Source organism: Engraulis encrasicolus, chromosome 7 (assembly GCF_034702125.1).
Source record: "Engraulis encrasicolus isolate BLACKSEA-1 chromosome 7, IST_EnEncr_1.0, whole genome shotgun sequence".
NCBI lineage: Eukaryota > Metazoa > Chordata > Actinopteri > Clupeiformes > Engraulidae > Engraulis > Engraulis encrasicolus.
The window spans coordinates 24,266,970-24,278,893 of NC_085863.1; the positions used below are offsets into that span (position 1 = coordinate 24,266,970).

Consider the following 11,924-nt stretch of genomic DNA (forward strand, 5'->3'; position numbering starts at 1 on the left):
TCAATGGTTCATACCAGGATGGACTAGACATATATGTCAGCTGCTAGACTTGAGTTGAAACTTCCAGTAAGAGGCAACTTCAGAGTGTTTGTAAATGTCTTGGCAAATGCATAGGCAACTTCAGACTGTTCAGTCTAGAGCAGGGGTGCTCAACTAGAAACTGAAAATGTCCACTCGCCAAATTTCGTATGTTTCCAGGGTCCAAAAAAGTCGCTACGGACCGATGCAGAAAATAGCCTCACTCGCTGGCCGCACTGGCCTCTTGCTCACTCACTGAGTTGTCATAGTGATGATACTTTTATTTGTCATAAGACTGGCTTCGCAGAAATATACCTATAGATCGCATGGCAGCGAAATCTCATGTATAATTTATACATATTAAATACAGATGGATTTTGTCTTGGTCCGGATGACATTGCGTTTGGGTCCGCATCCGGACCTGGGTCCGCCAGTTGAGCACCCCTGGTCTAGATTATTGCTACGACACTGCAGTGATGGTACACTGCCGTACATAGGAGTGATGTTAGAACGGTGTTACTGAAGCTCTTGATGACTCAATAGGACTCATCCCACACCCTCCTCTTGTGGAGGAGCTGACATTCCTCTGACTAATCCACATTGTTCTCACCTACCCTAACAATATCCTTCCCTCCCCCTTGTCTGTCTGTCTCTCTCTGTCTCTACATTTCTTTCCATCCCTCCCTCTTGTCTGTCTCTCTCTCTCTCTCTTTCTTTCTCCATCTCTTTCAATCCCTCCCACCTGCCTGTCTGTCTGTCTGTCTGTCTGTATGTCTGTATGTCTCTCTCTCTCTCTCTCTCTCTCTCTCTTTTCTGATCCCATCCCACGGTTCTGTATGTCTGTCTCTCTCTCTCTCTTATCTCCAACCCTCCCTTGTGCTCTAATAATCCATGTTCTGTTTCTTCTCTGTCTGGGTAATTTGCTCACCACCCCCTCTCTTTCTTTCTCTTCTTTCTCTTCTTTCACTGCCTCTCAAGCCTATCGCCCCAGAGAAAGATGGTCAACATCCCTCTATTTCTCCCCCCCTCTCTTTCTTCCAGTCTTTTATTCCTTCCATCTTTAGACTTTGAGACATTCTCTCCATTCTCTCTCCATCACAACCTCCCCCCCCAACACACACACACACAAATACATACACACACGCACACAGACACACACACACACACACACACAAATACATACACACACGCACACAGACACACGTTTTATTCTGTTTCTCTTGTCTTGCATAAGTTCTATGGCTCTCTGTCATACAGTGTGTCTACCCTGTGTGATCTTTAATCTGCGTGTCTGTCTCTGCCTATCTGCTACTGCAGCCCTTTGCTCTGTGCTCTGAGCTGTCCATAGTCTATTCCCTCTTTATACACTCATGTCAGTCTGGAGCTTTGAAGGCTAGCCAGGTTTTGGTGTGTGTGTGTGTGTGTGTGTGTGTGTGTGTGTGTGTGTGTGTGTGTGTGTGTGTGTGTGTGTGTGTGTGTGTGTGTCTGTGTCTGTGTCTGTGTCTGTGTCTGTGTCTGTGTGTGTGTGTGTGTGAGTGTGTGGAGTTGCTGCCCCGTGTGTGTATGTGTGTGTGTGTGTGTGTGTGAGTGTGAGTGTGAGTGTGTGTGAGATAGAGAGAGAGACACAGAGAGACAGAGAGAGTGAGAGCTGGTGCATGTCTGCATGCAGAGGAGTTACAGCAGTCAGGTTATGTCATTTCAAATAGAGGACAGCACTAATTTACCCCAAGTGCTTGGTTGCACTCCATGAACGGCACTACAGTTTGTGTGTGTGTGTGTGTGTGTGTGTGTGTGTGTGTATTTTCTGCTTGCATTATGTGTGTCTGTGTGTGCATGTCTGTGTGTGTACGTGTGTGTGTGTGTGTGTGTGTGTGTGTGTGTGTGTGTGTGTGTGTGTGTGTGTGTGTGTGTGTGTGTGTGTGTGTGTGTGTGTGTGTGTGTGTGTGTGTTTGTGCGTGCCTGCGTGCGTGCGCGTGTGTGTGCTCTGCTTGCGTAATGTATGTCAGTGTGTGCACGTCTGTGTGTGAGTGTGTGTGTGTGCTGCGCTTTGATGTATGTGTGCGTGCATGCGTCTGTGCGTGATCCATAAAGGATTGCTGTGCAAAGTTGGGATGACTGCTCCTGTATGTGGCAGTTAATTTTGTGTGTGTGTGTGTGTGTGTGTGTGTGTGTGTGTGTGTGTGTGTGTGTGTGTGTGTGTGTGTGTGTGTGCATGTCTGTGTGTGTACGTGTGTGTGTGTGTGTGTGTGCTCTGCTTGCGTAATGTGTGTCAGTGTGTGCACGTCTGTGTGTGATGCATGTGTGCGTGCATGCGTCTGTGCGTGATCCATAAAGGCTTGCTGTGCAAAGTTGGGATGACTGCTCCTGTATGTGTGTGTGTGTGTGTGTGTGTGTGTGTGTGTGTGTGTGTGTGTGTGTGTGTGTGTGTGTGTGTGTGTGTGTGTGTGTGTGTGTGTGTTTAGAGTTGCTCCCGCATGGCAGTTAATTTCAGACCACAGACCTGCTGCTTTATGAGGTCCTGCGCAAGAGTGATGAGGTAGCTACAGGGGTGTGTGTGTGTGTGAGCGTGTGTGTGTATGTGCGTGCGTGTGTGTGTGTGTGCGTGCGCGTGTGAGGTGTTTGTCTGTGTGTGCATGTGGGGTGTGTGTGTGTGTGTGTGTGTGTGTGTGTGTGTGTGTGTGTGTGTGTGTGTGTGTGTGTGTGTGTGTGTTTGTGTGTGCGTGCGTGCGTGTGCATGCGTGCATGCGTGTGAGGTGTTTGTGTGTGTGTGCATGTGGGGTGTGTGTGTGTGGGTGTGCGTGCGCGCACGTGTGTGTGTTATCAGGAGTGGGTTGATTCGGTAAACTTTCCTTTCTCGGCAGGTAGCACCTGCCAGTATAACAGCTATGTCAGCTGCAGGGCTTCGAACCGGTTCAAGGAACGAAAACGAAAACCAGGAACTTTTTGTATTTTACAGGGAACAGAAACGAAACCGGAAACGTTATTATTTTTTATGTTCTGGAACGGGAACACTTATTTAAAAATAATGGTAACCGGTTAATACCGGTTAATACCGTTCCTCAAACTAAAAAAAAAAGTCATTATTTTCCTGCGCACGTTACCATGACGGCTGAGGTTCACGTCCTGTGTGACATCAGACATTCTCTCACTGAATGGTGAGAGAGTTGTAGATTACAAAGTCTTCACTCCACATCTTAATTAAGAGAAACCACTGTCATACAAAAGGACAGAGTTTGCATTGCATTATTGTAAGACATTGCAGGGAAGCGCGTGTAAAGCGCACCGACAATGTTCGATGTTATCTGGGCATCCATGGCCGCTTCAAATATGCACAAACTCACAATGTCCATCATAGTGCTCCCCGTGTTAAGTCAGCATGGAGCGCACAGTTTCATCATTGAGGTTTATTCTCTGCTTCTCCGCTTAGGTCGTCCTTGAATGACAAAGGAGGATATTCTTTTCATCCGCTTGAATAAACAGTTTTGAATGTAGGCTTACTCATTTGCACTTCCGTCTTTCTTGGTTAACGTCAGTTTGGCCTATGGGGAGTAATCAGCTGACAGGAACGAAATTAACCGTTCCAGGAACAATATTTTTTGGTTCTAACCGGTTCGGGAACGTCAATTTATTGGTGGAACTCAGAACCGGAAACTTTATAATTCCGTTTCTGTTCGGAACGGAACGTTTGGAAAAAAATAACGGTTCAAAGCCCTGGTCAGCTGTGCTTTGCGTATGTGTGTCTGTCTGATTTCTTCAAAGACTTCACACACCCCACGTGACAGGAAGTACTCAATGTACCAAACTGTACTGGAGTTCAGGGTCAGATGTGAACAACAGCTATTCTCTGAGTCACAGTACCTACTGTATCTTTATCTATCATGTACACATGCACACACTTTCTCACTGTCTTTCTTGCATGCTCTCGCTCTCACTCGCTTTCTGCCTTTTGTACGCTATCTCTCCCTCTCTCTCTATCTCTTTCTCTCAGACACACACACATACACACACACACACTTACAGCTGTATGTAGGTCTCTGTCTCTGTACACCTTGCCCCCGACACACACACACACACACACACAGACACACACACACACACACACACACACACACAGACACACACTCTCCGTATATAGAGAGAAATAAAATTGCTCACCTACACACACACACTCAGACGCACACACACACACTCAGACGCACACACACACACACACACACACACACACACACACACACACACACTCACACTCACACACTCTCCGTATATAGAGAGAAATAAAATTGCTCACCTACACACACACACACACTCAGATGCACACACACACACAGACGCACCCACACACTGCCTTTCTGACGCAACAGTAGAGGATGGCAGGTAGAGTCCCCAGAAGAGCATTCAGAGGCCTGAGGCAGTGACAGCACAAAGCACTACCCACTGTCACTGTGTCACACTCAAGTGTATGTGTGTGTGTGTCTGTCTGTCTGTCTGTGTGCGTGCGTGCATGCGAGCGTGTGTGGGAGTGAGAGAGTGGGGGGGGGGATGTTGGAGCTCAGGACACTGTCCAGCTCTCAGTGCTGTCAACATGTCACAGTAGCCAGCATTAAAGGACCTACGAAGTGTGTGTTCGTGTGTGTGTGTGTGTGTGTGTGTGTGTGTGTGTGTGTGTGTGTGTGTGTGTGTGTGTGTGTGTGTGTTGTAAACGTGTGCTTACCTTCTGCTGTCATTTTCGGGCACAAATACAAACACAGGCACACTGTGTGTGCGCAGGCATGCACACACGCAAAAGCACACACAAACACACACACACACACACACACTGTACATACACACACGCACACACACATTGTGTAGCAGCGGCAGTGTTAAGTGTGCATCTTGAGGGCAGCATCTTTGTCAGGTTGCTTGCTGGCAGTCAGCATGCTCTACTTTGAAGTCCTCTTCCTGCCTATTCAGGTAATAACCTGAAGCCCTTTATTGCAAGTGTGTGTGTGTGTGTGTGTGTGTGTGTGTGTGTGTGTGTGTGTGTGTGTGTGTGTGTGTGTGTGTGTGTGTGTGTGTGTGTGTGTGTGTGTGTGTGTGTGTGTGTGTGTGCGTGCGTGCGTGCGTGCGTGTGTGTGCGTGTGTGTGTGCGCGTCCGTGTTTGATTGATTCTATTTGTATGCGCTGACCTGCAGTGAATTAACACGCACGCATCTTTTTTTCTGCTCTTATGCCAGGGGCTTACTCTGTTGGAAGGTAATTTTCCATGCATACAACAAATGGTGCTGTTCATTTATAAATTCAGTGAAATCACAACTTTAAATAGGCCCAATAGCCTCAAACAGACAGAATTATACAATGGTTGTGTGTGTGTGTGTGTGTGTGTGTGTGTGTTCGTGCGTATGTAGCCAAAGGAACACAAGGCCTGTATTTTTCATTTCACAAATACTCTTGGATGGTAATTATTCATCCCAGTTTTTTTAGTTCATAATTACGTTTTTACATAAAACAAAGTGTGGCGTGCTTTTGTGGCCAGGGAGTAATGAATGGTAATGAGGCTCTCCATGAATTATAGAGTTTTTCATGACAACAGAATTGTATTTTTATTCCCTGTGTGTCTTCATACAATAACATAGCGTGCCGTCCAAACATGCATCGGTGCCAATTTGGCAGTTACACAGAGAGAGGCATCATCATCACCCCCACTAACTCATTTAGTCTCCCAGTGGGAACCAGAACTACAGTACCAGGGAGAGGATGAGTAGCTGGCCTGCCTGGCACAGTGGCATAATACTGTCATGACTGGCAAAGCCTTGTTGTGAGTGCCTGACTGTTAAAACCAAGTGGTGGTAAATTGTGCCCCCCAATTTTGTGTTTTTGCCGCCCCCTAACTTTTGTTTGTTGCACATGCCCTCAGCGTGATCCAATGATGGGTGATGAGTGAATCCACCTGTGAGCCACCATCTTTGTGTAAAAATAGAACAGAGAGTTCTAGGTAATAATCCTAATGACGTTCTATTCAGTTGTTGTCTCTACGATGTTGTTGATGCTCAGGAGAACATCATGGTCATCAGGACACAGTTTTTCGTTTTCTTTTGGTTCCCTGGCTGGAGGAGGTATTGATGGCAGCCGGTGCGGACAACACATCTGCAAGTGTCTATTCACAAATGGTGGACTCCACATCCGGCCAGATGTGAAAGTGTGCGTTCCAATATGTGACCTTGTGTCCTCCACTTGGGCTTGTGGCCTCGCCCCGCCTCCTGGTCCCTCCTCCGTGGAAAAAAACAATTAAGTTTCCCCGCTGTCAGCCTAGCCACAACAATTTATACACCAAACTATAGCCATAATAAAACGGGAAAGTGGCGAATTCAAATTGGGTCGCAATACAATTGTGGCAAGATAAAAATCAAAAGCTTTAAAAATGCTGATGTGAGCTCCTGCACTGCTGCAGGCTGCCATTTTTGTATACAAGACATCACATACGTTTCCGAGAATTCCTGCCCTCGCTCCCACACCCCGCCCACTCCCTGTCCAAACTTTTTTAAAAGCATGAAAAGTCAAATCAATCAGAGAACCCCGACCACCGACGTGGTCCTCAACCCAACTGAAAAAGCTCAAAGTCTCCCGACGGAGAACAATGACCACCAACGTCCTCCAACTCCCCCAGACACACCGAGACACATCGAGCCAACTCTGCCCCAACGCACGACAAAAACCAACCATCGGGTCGGTTTGGAAGCCGCTTAAAGCTGGGCTTACACTGTGCGACTTTTGCCCCGATTTTGCACCGATTTGGCACTCGCACGACTTTCTGGGAGTCAGGCCAATTTCTTGCTCAATCGCAGGTCAATCGTGAGTCTCGCATCGTGCAGTGTACATGGGGTAACGACAAGCAATTTCGCCTCATGATCGTGCAATCGCAGGGTCGCAAGAAAATCAAAACAGTTTGAAATCCTGGTCGTGCCTCGTGACTAAATCGCACAGTTAAAGCAGTGCTACGACCCGATTTGACACTTCACACGCACAAGTTAATAGGGCCGTGCGATTTGCTCTTGATCGCGTCCTCATCTCCACTTCAGGTGTTCCCCCATGTTCCCTCCTCTGCAGCCCCGGGAAACACGTGTGTTGTGTTGCATAGTGTTTGTATAGTGTGAGGACGTGGGTCTGTGAAATATGAACTTTTAAATTGCAAAATTTCCTTGTGCAGTGTGAGCAGGAGCTTAATACCCACGACTGAAAATATCACACAGTGTATGCCCGGCTTAAAGGGGTAGTTCGCTATTTTAGACATTAAGCCCTGTTTGTGTGACTTCTGGGGTGAATTAGACATGTTCTCATCACAATTTTGACATTTGGTGCTGAACGGAGTATTTTGGTATTCAATACTGCAGCCCCCCCACCTGTACATTGACTCCAATGGTGCACTCAAGCAATCGATCACAAAATAGCATTAAACTTTCGTTTGAAAAGACATGGAACTCACCGTGTGGTCAGTGGTGAACAGCGATAAATTGACCCAAAAATCGCCACGAAATATGCCTTCAAACCGTTGTTTAGCATTTGATGGAACTACTTTTTCCCAGACGTTGAATAATAGCAGCTAGACATCCAGCCAGTAGGTGGCGATAATGCGGTATTTTTGTGAGGACTAGAGAGAAGAAGAATATTGCTGTCTTTGAGAAAGCTAGTAGCTACTGCTTTACACACTCGTTTTTGCTGGCAAACACCATCTAATCTTTTCATTTCAACCTCTTTTTTGTTAGCAAGGACAATACAGACAAAAGGACAGAAGCAGCATTTATGTATTTTGTTATGTAATTCGGTAGAATAGGAGTTATTGATCACAGAGCGAATGGAGAACCTGAAAGTAATTATGTTGATGATGCCTGCCTGTGTGACTGGTCGGGATGTAAGCAAAAAACGTGGATTATGTGCTTTGATCAAGAGAACTTCTAAGTGCCAAAAATCAACTGGAAAAGGCGTCCCGAGATCCAGAGGCGAGGGATTGGATTGTCAGAAAGCAGGTCAGTAACTACTAGTAATCATTTCAATGTGTAGCCAACAACACCTATAGTTCTACCATCTACTAATAAAGTTGTCTCAAAGCACTTGCAAAATCAACTACACCAGCTCTGGAGGCTACCGTCCGAGGTTCATGTTAGAAAGTGCACACATTCAAGGCACTAATATAATAGTCTCTAAAGACGCTGGAAGCAATCATAACATGACATAGTTTCATAACATGAAGGCCCAGTCTACTAGCGCAGCTGTGTGGTTGTACTTATTAGCCAACAAGACTTTGCTAATGCCTTGTGCATTTCCCCGTTATTTTCAGAGGCACTATCCCTCCTTCCCTAGACCGTTCTAGGCTACACAAGATCCAGAGAAGGGAAGATTTCTACAACCGAAGAAGGTATGTGTTTGCTTTGCACTATACTGTATCTCGTAACTGTTGCACTTTCCTAGAAGTTTCACTGCATAACACATTCATAGCAGCTATACACTTTGCATGAAGGATTCATGACTAGGCCTACTTGATTCAATATCAAACCTCTCATAAACATGGAAAACAAAGGACAGCAACTTGTCAAAATAAAAATAAAAAATTGCAAAGCAGTACTCGGCTATTTTCCTCCTGAACATGTCCTGCTTGCAACCAATTTACTACAGTGCCAGGAACAGAATATGGTCAAGCAAATATTTTTCATTCAAATGTTCTGTCCCTGGTTGTAAATCCATTAGGGGTGAGATTATTTAGTGTCATGTGGCATCCAAAAGTGGCATGCCAAAAGAAGGCTACAGTGCCCTCCACAATTATTGGCACCCCTGGTTGAGATGTGTTTTTTAGCTTCCAATTATTATTATTTTTTTTCTAAATAATATGGGACCTTAATGGAAAAAAAGAGAAAAATCCAACCTTCAATACAAGTGCATTTATTCAGTGGGGAAAAAATCCCACATAAAGAAATAATTATTTGACATCAAATAATGTGTGTCACAATTATTAGCACCCCTGGTGTTAATATTTTGTACAACCCCCTTTTGCTAACAAAACAGCACCTAATCTTCTCCTATAATGTTTCACAAGATGGGAAAAGACAGAAAGAGGGATCTTCAGCCATTCCTCTTTGCAGAATCTCTCTAAATCATCCAGAGACCTGGGTCCTCTCCTCTGTACTCTCCTCTGCAGCTCACCCCACAGGTTCTCAATGGGGTTGAGGTCAGGGGACTGAGATGGCCATGGGAGGAGCTTGATTTTGTGTCTGGTGAACCATTTCTGTGTAGATTTGGCCATATGTTTAGGGTCATTGTCTTGCTGAAAGACCCAGTGACGACCCAGCTTCAGCTTTCGGGCAGAGGGCAACAGATTTTGATTTAAAATGTCCTGGTATTTCAAAGCATTCATGATGCCATGCACCCTAACAAGGTTCCCAGGGCCTTTGGAAGCGAAACAGCCCCACAGCATCACTGACCCACCCCCATACTTCACAGTGGGTATGAGGTGCTTTTCAGCATGCGCATCTTTCGTGGTACGCCAGACCCACTTAGAGTGTTTGTTGCAAAAGCTCAATCTTGGTCTCATCTGACCAAAGCACACGGTCCCAGTTGAAGCCCCAATACCGCTTGGCCAACTCCAGACGCTTGCGTTTATGATTGTGAGTGAGGAAAGGTTTTCTCCGTGCATGCCTCCCAAACAGCTTGTTGGCGTGTAGACAGCGCATGATGGTTGATTTGGAGACTTTGTGACTCCAGGATGCTACCATTTGTTGTAATTCTGTAACAGTGAGCTTTGGAGATCTTTTGATTTCTCTTGCCATCCTCCTCACTGTGCGTGGTGGCAAAATAAACTTGGGTCCTCGTCCAGGCTTGTTTACCACTGTTCCAGTTGTTTTTAACTTCTTAATTATTCCTCTCACAGTGGATATGGGCAGCTGCAGTTGAGTGGCAATCTTCTTGTAGCCTCTGCCTGACCTGTGAAGGTCGACGCACATCTGCCTCACTTATATGCTGTGTTCCTTTGTCTTTCCCATGTTTAAGAGTGGATAAGAGAAATGGCCTCGGTGTCACGTCATATTTATACCCCAGGGAAACAGGAAGTGATGAATTACTAATTAAATGTTCCTACATACTCTGGTAAACTTTGTAAACTACTGTAGAAATGACAGAAATGCTTCAATTATATTTATTTCCTGGGAATTGTTAAGGGTGCCAATAATTGTGGAACAGGTGATTTAATGAAAAATAATAATTTTTTAGTCAGGGATTTTTTTATTTTCTTACAATTCATTTGAGTTGAAGGCTACATTTTCCTACAATTTTCAGTGTGACAGTATTCTTCTGCAATAAACACTGAATTTATTTCAAGGCTTTTAACACATCTCAACCAGGGGTGCCAATAATTATGGAGGGCACTGGCTATATTTTAGGTTGGTTTACACACATTATTCACTGACTGGTTAGGAATGGGTTTTTATCTAGACACAGTTTTACATGTTTATAGTGGACAGCATTGTTCACTCACTCTCCTCACTGACAGGTTAGGTTTAGGCACAAGTTTTGGCACAGTTCAACAAAGTGCACTTGTAGTGGCATGTGCTACAGCAGGCCTAATCTGAATTATCATTGAGGGTTCTGAACAAGACAAGTTGCGGTCCTCCATCCGCTAGGTTCATGAAAGGTTTGGTATGAATGGATCTTGCAACAATCATGTATGTTCCGTGCAAACTTATACAGCTGTGCTACAAATGTAATATGCAGGAACATGTCACGTAAAGTGTTACCGCAGTAAGTAATCTTCATCAGTTGTAGGCTAATAGGGCAACTGATATAGGCCTACTTTCAATGTCTCAGTAATCCATTTCATGAATATAATGAAAAACATTTTTCAGTAAATTAAAATATTGTTCATGAAGAAAACCTTACCAAGTATTCCATGCTATATTCATATGTTCAATAAGTTAATACATTTCAATTTATTGTCCTGAACAGATTCATGATCCAGTTTCCACCAACCCATCGTTCTCCATCTGGTGTTCTCCATCTGGCGAAAGATGATCCTATCTGTAAACAAGTTTTCCACTGTTCTTTGTAAAATATACATCACAATAATAGAAGAAAAATGCATCACAATGTGTTGAAATAAATGTTATTTTATTTACAACAATTTCCCTGTCATTATTGAAATGAAATAATAATATGTACGACACCATTTTTTTCTGATAATTACACAGCCATGACACCGAGACATGTGCTCCATTGACTGTTATTTAGATTTGGTCTTTCAGTCTTTAGGGAATCTACTTCGGTGCTTCTTTCCAGAGACCTTTTGAGGAGGTTTGGCTTAGAGGCAATGTTCTGGAGCTGTAAAATGTGGTTGGTCATCAGATGCGTGTTTCTCCTCTCTTCTTTTCCTCCAGAGCCCCCTGTAAAGACATGCCAGTATTGAAACTGAGGAAAAAGCCGGCACAGCCTTGTGTTAGGTTGGATATTGTAGTTACTTAGAATTTGACACAGCAATATTTCTCAAAGAGGAAACCTTTGGACCATACGGCCTTGTCACAAGATAAATAAGATGTAATGAAAACTATTTTCAGTCAAAACTCAATCTTGACATACAGTGAGTCCAATATGTATTTGATCCCTTGCTGATTTTGTTGGTTTGCCTACTAAAAAAGACATGATCAGTCAATAAATGTTATGATAATATGTATTCTAATATGGAGAGACAGAATATCAAAAAGAAAATCCAGAAATTAACTGAAGAGAATACTGACCTGCTAAGGCAAAAGGCAGTAACTTCAAATTTTTCAAAAATGAGTTTTTGTCATATTTGCAATAATAAGCATCAGTTTTATCATGTGAACAAACATGGAGTTTGAAATCAGTTGTTTTGAGGGTAAAAAAAGGTGTAAAGTAAAACAAGCTGA

The 11,924-nt window shown here is 44.2% G+C and overlaps 1 long non-coding RNA gene across 1 annotated transcript; it reads left to right on the forward strand.

Annotated features, from left to right (window-relative positions):
- The first annotated feature begins 7,901 nt into the window (after nucleotides 1–7,901).
- LOC134452049 (uncharacterized) lies at nucleotides 7,902–11,440 on the forward strand. Its single transcript, XR_010035346.1, has 3 exons — nucleotides 7,902–8,021; nucleotides 8,333–8,410; nucleotides 10,987–11,440. It is a non-coding gene; the product is annotated as an uncharacterized LOC134452049 (long non-coding RNA).
- The last annotated feature ends 484 nt before the right edge of the window (nucleotides 11,441–11,924 follow it).